At 32.9% G+C, this 7,821-nt stretch overlaps 1 pseudogene across 1 annotated transcript; it reads left to right on the forward strand.

The window, feature by feature from the left end:
• Positions 1 to 2,244: 2,244 nt before the first annotated feature.
• On the forward strand, positions 2,245 to 6,526 carry LOC145801699 (BTB/POZ domain-containing protein At1g67900-like; annotated as a pseudogene). Its single transcript, XR_014343347.1, has 2 exons — positions 2,245 to 3,721; positions 6,325 to 6,526. The product of XR_014343347.1 is annotated as a BTB/POZ domain-containing protein At1g67900-like (transcript).
• The last annotated feature ends 1,295 nt before the right edge of the window (positions 6,527 to 7,821 follow it).

A 7,821-nucleotide genomic window follows, 5' to 3' on the forward strand; every position in this document is an offset into this window, starting at 1 on the left:
TGGTTCTATATCATATATTTAATAATAATAATAAAAAAAAACATTCGGAACTTCAGGACCGTACATACACAAATATTTCAGAAATTAAGTACTGAAGTTATTGCATTTATTTGGAACAAAATAACTAAAAACATAGAATATATTTGAAAATCAAAGTGCGAAATTATGTATTTTGTTCGGACCTAATTGAACGAAATTATACATATTATTCGGACACTAAGTGCCGAATTAAACACACAGATTCGGAAACCCAATGACGAGATCTACACAGCAAACCCAGCAACGGAAAAATCATGCCTTTATGCCAATGGAGTGAAGAGATATCTGAAAATTGTCAATGTAATAATAAAATGATAAATGTAATAATAAAATGGAAAGATTTCTTACCTTAAATAAGGTTTTCAATAGTGTTTAGTAGAGATTCAATGGAGCTTTTCAAATCTTCAATGGAGGTAAGGAAAGTGCAAAGTTTTTTTTTTTTTTTTTTTGAACGAAGCCTTCTTTTTCCTGTTTGAACAAAGTTACGTTGGTCTTCACCAAAGTGGGTGGAAGTAGAAATGTGAATTGGGATCAATTAAGGTGTGTGTATTTGAGGGTAAAGTGTGTGAACATGTTATGAGTAAAGGATTTAATTGTAATTTTGATGATATGGATTGAGAAAATTAGTTAATAATTAAATTAATAAGGATATGTATTGAGAAAAGATTTGCCCTGAGTTTATCAAGTGGGTTGAAATAGAATTTCCTACTTTGATGGGTTGTTGTTCTTCTTAGGTTCTTCTTGGGTTTTTGGTGGCGGAGTATGAAACGGGTAAGGAATGAGGGGGCAAATTAATACGATTTCAAAAATTTTGAGGATAAAATTGAAATTATTCGAAATCTGGAGATGTAATTGATCATCGAGATAAAGTATAGGGGCAAAAATGAAATTTTCTCATGTTAACAACTTTGTAATTATTTCATCCACTTTAGTAATACATATATATATATATATATATAGTACTTTGTATAGCATTTTGTATATATCATTAAAAAAATTTAAGCCAAGTAGAAAATGATAGTTTATTCAATTTATTGAGTTTATCATATAAAAATAAAAAGTCAATTTTTTTTTTATATAAAAAAATAATCAAAAATGTTTCATGCCCCCTTTTTCCCCACCTCCTTTGACCCCCTCTCTCTCTCATTGGTTACATTTTCTTTTTCTTTTTTCTTTTTTTCCTGCTCCTCCAATCACCACCCGCCACGTGTCTGTGGGGGGTTGCGGGGGTGGTGATTAGAGGGGGTCTCTATCATGACTCAAAAATAATATACATTTCTCCTACAATAACCGGACTCCACACACTTCCAAAAACATATAACATCCTTCAACCCAATCATCCACATCAGGCTGACTAATATGGTTTTAGAACAAAATTTGCTTAGCAAGGTGCAAAGTCATTCCCCCATCAGTCTCGCTACATATTTGCAAACTTTGACTTTGCTACAGTACCTCGCTTCATCAAGCGAGGTACTGTTCACAGGCTATACAAAGAAATCCAAACAACTAGGAGGGCATCCGGTCGAACAGTAGGCTGCTGCTAATTTTTTTCTTCTTTTTTTTCTTTTGATCAAATCTTCAACTTTTTCCATAAGAATGACATTCGGTCAGACAACCGGTTGGACATCCAGACAATCGATTGAAAATTTGTTGAGCTTGATGTAGTGTGTATATAAAAAAATGTCAGCTAAAACACAAAAGTAATTGTTTTGGTTAAATTTGACTGAAAATTTGTGAAGCCTAATGCTGATGCTCTAAACAACTGAGCTATAAATGGAAAAATTATTGGTTGGCTAGGGGCATCATATGGCTATGTTTCTGATTAATTACAAATCAGTATGTCCTTTCATGTTCCCCAATCACTCAATACAAAATCGTAGACCTCATCTCCTTTACCAATCACAATACACATAAAACATCACGTGAAGCTGGACTAACCAATAACTTCTCTTATAAATGACTAGTTATACTACGAACTTAACCTTACTAATCCAAAATTTTCATCCTGTGATTAAGATTTATTTTACACATAAATTACGCACTATAAAAATTAATTTCAACAACACAATCGCCTACTCAGAATTTTTTGAGTGGTTAATTTAGGTCCCTAGTTTAATTCTTAAATGACAGGCGGAGACCAAGACTATCCTTATTATCAAAAATGCTTTCCACGATAGATGTGGGACATGGTGGGGATATTGTTTGTGTCCCGAACAGCAGCCTGTTGTGACCGTCATTGAGTCAATATTGGATTTTTTAAATTAAAAAAAAAAGTATATATTGAATTTATTTCAATAATTTACCTCGTTTATATTATATGCAATTCATTTGAATGATGTCTCTGGTGTTGCTTAATTTTTGGCAAGTTTTGCCTTTGTGTTTTTGTGTTTTTTTTTTTTTTTTCTGTTTGTGTTTTTGTTATGCAGTTTCCCCTGCTTTCCAAGTGCTTGCGGCTCCAGAGGCAGTGCTCCGAAAGCCCAGACTCCCAACACCACCAAATAGTCCAACTCCCTGATTTCCCTGGCGGCTCCAGAGGCAGTGCTTTGTGTGCTAAGTTTTGATATGGCATCACAATCACACTCAGTGCCTACAACATTGTATCTGCCAGGTGTGTTGCTTAGTACCTCCAAATGACCGAGGATGTTGAAAAGGGGAACCTAGTTTACAAGCTTGAAGTTTCTTCAATTCTTGCATACTTCACAGTTGGAAGGACTCAATCGCAACGATACAAAGCACGAAAGCGTTCCCTTCGTGGTCCGAGGAGCTTGGAATCAGGAACCGGTGCATTGAAGCGATTGCTTCGAAAGTTTTAGCCCATCCCTCAAAAGTGAACTTGTCGCATAGTCATTCGGGGGTAGGGACAATGCATCGTGCAACGGGGGAGAGAGCCAGAGGCATAGCAAACTTACGACAAAAGGGTGGTGGGTTGAAGATGTGGCAGAATTGGGGATAGACCTATATTGGAGGACTATTAGCGATCAAATTCTGTGGGAAAATACCCTCGAACCTCGTGGGAGACGCATTGCGAATTTACGCGTCACGATGGCTACCCAACATTTCGAAAGACTGCAAGCAAGTAGTAGTAGACTCAGACCGAGACTCGGACTCAGTTGGGTTTGGGGATATGACTTCAAAGCATAGGCTGCTTTTGGAATCCATTATAAGCCTACTCCCACCCACCGGAGAGAGGCGCTGTTTCGTGCAGTTTCTTGCTTAAACTCTTGAAAGCAGCCAATAGACTTAATGCCTCGTAAAAATGGAATTGGCTCGGAGAGTTGGAATTCAATTAGAGGAAGCGAAAGTCGGGGACTTGTTGATTCCCTCTTTGTCGCGCACAATTGACACACTTTATGATGTGGACATAGTCATGACTATTTTGGAACAATTCATGTTACAGGGGCAGAGCCCTCCAACTAGTCCCCCAAGAACCAAGGATGGTTTTGAGAGGAGGCGGCAGTCTCGCTCAGCTGAGCACGTCGATTATGAGTTTCAAGAGAGTAGGAGGTCCTCTTCCGCGTCCCATAGCTTAAGGTGGCGAAGCTCATGGACGGGTATCTTCAAGAGATAGCTCGAGATGTGAGTTTGCCCCTATCAAAATTCATTGGACTAGCCAAGGCGTTACCGGACTTTGCCAGGCTTGATCATGATGATCTATACAGAGCAATTGATATTTATCTCAAAGGTAAAAATACTGATATTTGGAGTATAATACCTACCATATGATCTTTTCTGATCTTTTATTTATTTTATTTATTTTATAATTTTTTTAAATGTCATATTGTTTTTGTCTTTCTGTTTTAATTTTGATATCCTTCCTTTCATAATCACCGTAACTCCAAAATTAAAAGCAGAAAATATCCTCAAGACACATTTCAATGGTTTGAAATTAGAATGTGGGTCACCATCATTTTAGTAGATAACCAACTCCCTTGACCTTTGGATCCTATTAGTCATAATCAAGGTTTGGTAGTTATTAGGCTTTGGTAATTTAATTGCCAAATAACTAGATTCAAGATTTTTTATTTCTTGACTTTCACTTAGTTCTACACTTTCAATAATAAAAAATTTGGCCATATGAATATTTGCATTTTCAAAAAAATCAAAGAATGAAGTCAATATATACTAGCAGTTTAACATATATGTATGAACGAACATGCAATTATGTTCCTTTTTTTTTTTCTATTTTGGAATGTCACACATTGAATGGCCTCCAAATCTTGTGCTTGTGTCGCATTTTCTTGGAATATATTCGCCTCTAGAAGAACATAGTTAGAGTTGAAACCTAAGGCAAGCATTAGTGGCCCTAGTGCAAGGCTAACCCTGATAGCATATTGAAGAGACGAAAAATGAGTGAGAGCACTAATTAGTGTCACCACTAATGATGTGGCAGTGAGTCCCATCCACTGCCACAGTATTGTTGTGTCTAGTTTTTTTTTTTAAAAAAAAAAAAAAAAAGTGAATGCCACATCATTAATGGTTGCTTTAGACCACCCCTTTTAGTGATCTCTATCATTGCTCATAAGAAATATTAGGAGAAAGGAATCTTATTTACTTATAATTCTCTAGTTTGCCCTCTTGTGTTGATTTAATATTTGTAATTTTAAATATATCAATTTTATTTTTGAAAATTTTAAATTTAGACTATTTAGTCCAATTAATAACTCCTTTTTAGAATTTGAACTAAAATTAAAGGGAAAAATAGTCCATCAACTCTACACTCATAAATTCTATAATTTATTACTTGTGTCAATTTGGTATTTCTAGTTCTAATTGATGAATCTAAAGTTTTTTTTTTTTTTTTTTTTTTGAGAAATTTAAAAAGATTACTTATTAGATGTTTTTAAAAAATTATGCTTTTTTAGTTCGTTTTATCAAACTGAATTTAGAAATTTAATTTTTTTAAAAAAAAATTAGAAAATCTAAATAATTAGAAATTTCATCATTTTTAATTATATCTTTATTAATGATGTGATAACAAAATAAAATCTACATAATTAAAGATGTGATCAATCCAAAGTTGACACCTATCATTTCACATCATTAAAGTATAATCATATGGATTTAATTATAGATCTCCAACATTTTCTTTTTAATTTTTTTAATTATTTAACAAAATAATAATAATAATAATAATAATAATAATAACTAGCTTTCCAAATATGATCGCACAATGAATGAAAAAAATATTAATAGACGTAACCGTTATGCGAAATTCACGTTATGCCAAATCCAAGTCTTCTTTCCGTGTATTAATTATTTTTTTTTTTTTTTTGTGTCTTTTTGGTTTTACATATTTAGCTTTATTTTGAGAAGTGACTTATAATTCAATTTATTAATTTATTTAGGTTATATTACCTCGTTATTTTATATATATTTCGTAATAAACAAAAAAATGATATTTTATTTAGTACTTTCTAAAGTAAGCCTTAGAGCAACTTGAATTATATTTTTTTATTTTTATTAGTTAAAATATATTTTTTATTTAATCTGATTTCTTTTTTTTCTTTTTTTTAATGAGGGAGTTTGCCTAAAATGTTTCAAAATTTTAGTTTGTATAAATAAATGGATTTGGGATTGAAAATGTGAAATTGAATGAATGTTAACATAAACGGTGGAGAAGGATATGTATTATCACTCACCTATGAAATTTTGAATAAATTATTTGTCTTGAGATTGAATATCTGTTTAAAAATATTTGTATTGGGCTATCGGTGGAGGATAGTTATAATTGTTTTAAAAATTGCATGAGGATTAGGTGAATTGAAACTAATATCTTGTTAGTTATCATTGAATATGACTGTGTTTTAAATACATTGTATATGTATGATATTTATGAGGAGAAAGGATATGTACTCCATGTTTGGGAAGAGAAAGGGAATGGACTCCATTGAATTAAGTTGACTTGTGTGTTCAGAGTGAAAATCCAAAAACCACGTATATACATTGGTGCCGATTCTCAAGGACGAAATTTTCATAAAATGGCAAATTGAAGTGTTTGTTGCGTTGATTAGAGAACCACTGAGTTGTAGTCTCAGTTGGGCAGTCTTGAAAATATAATGAAATTTGCTCATGAGTTGAGATGAAATAAATTGACGTGAATGAAATTGAGATAACAAGAATTGGTATATAAAACTTGGCATATTATGATTTTGTAAAACTTGAATGATTTTACTGCGAGCATTGTATATGCACACTTTATTTATATATTTATTAAAACTCATATATTGTGTTAAATTGTTTCTATTGGGTTTTGGCTCACCCTATTTGGGAAAAAATCATTTTCAGGTGTTAGTGATATGCCTCCGCCAAGGTAGTAGATTGAAGGGATTTGGAGCAAGAGGTTCTATTTTGTTGTATCTATTTTGTATAGCCAAGGACTTAAGTTTGTGTTGAGCTAGGTTTATTTTTGTTATAACCAAGCAGCGACTTAGAAATATGTAAGCCATTAAGGCCAATAAATATCTGTGTAACTTTCATTTCCTTCTTGTATCTGTCTTTCATGTATATTAAACTTTGATGAATGAAAACATGTTAATTCCTTTATATTTCCGTTTATGAGATGGGTTTGTGTATATATTTCTGGGGCGTTACAACTGTTGAACTCAAAACAACTAATGTCTAATTGGGACAAACAGATAAGAGTTTAAAATGATAAAAAAACTCAATCCTTTAGAAATTAAATATATTATGGACAAAATTGATACAATTTAAACACTAAAAATTAAAATGGCATAAGATTTATATTTTACAAATAAAAATAATAATTAACCCATTAAACTATTTATATAAATATAAATAAAAAATATACCAAATACTTTAAGATAATTTTTTTTTTTTTTTGTGGTTAAATTATAAGAATTTCTATAAACAACACCAACCGTAGATGGCTATCAAGCAGAGAACAAAGCGAAAATCAACTTTTTCATCCACGTGAACCGCATTGTCCATGAATCCCACTGGCCTTTCTTGCCTTGATCTTCTTGTATTCTTCAAGTTTTGTTTTCTACCTTAGATTTGTTTTCCCTTTTTTTTATTAATAAATTGCATTGATATTTTCTAAGTTTTGAAAAAGATATAATAAGGGAAAAATTAGTAAAATATCTCTCTCCAACTTTGTGTAATATGAGAGGTCCAAGATTTTTTTTATTAACTAAGGTCTCTCAATAAAATTTCTTTGTGAAATTAGAGAAATTTCTCCATGTCGAGGCTGAAATTTCTCTAAGTTTAGCGAAATTTTTCTGAATCGAATTTTCTCTGTAACAATGTTAAGGGACTTTAACTACTATGTGTAGACGCGTCCCGAGAGGGCCTCACTCTACAGTTCGGACTCGATTTGTTGTCGGTTCTTAATCTGAACCAAAGAGTCTAAATCCGGCAAATCGTTTTGAGAAAACAGATTTTTAGAAAAGAAGTGCCAAACATGGACTGCTTTGCCAGATACAGAGTCGCCACCTAAATATTTTATTTTGGGAGAATTTGAGAAACCCTGACTCGTTTGCCTAAGGCCACGTGTCCGTCATCACCAAAGTTGCATCGGCTCGGGAACTTGGGTACGATTGGGGAAGGTCAGCTATGAGCACCCCCGCTCGCCGATCAAAGATCGGTCTCTACTAACCATGATATCTTGTTTTGAAAGCATTATGTGTTCTTATTCCGGTTATTAGCCTAAAATTACTATGTTATACGCACAGCAAACAAGTATAGACTAAATCCCCTAAATTGGAACAAAACATTGCATGTTTGTTTTGAAAATGGTTTGCTACTTGCAAGTAGGCTAAAATG

Source organism: Camellia sinensis, chromosome 10 (assembly GCF_055761805.1).
Source record: "Camellia sinensis isolate YWXY chromosome 10, ASM5576180v1, whole genome shotgun sequence".
Classification (NCBI taxonomy): Eukaryota; Viridiplantae; Streptophyta; class Magnoliopsida; order Ericales; family Theaceae; genus Camellia; species Camellia sinensis.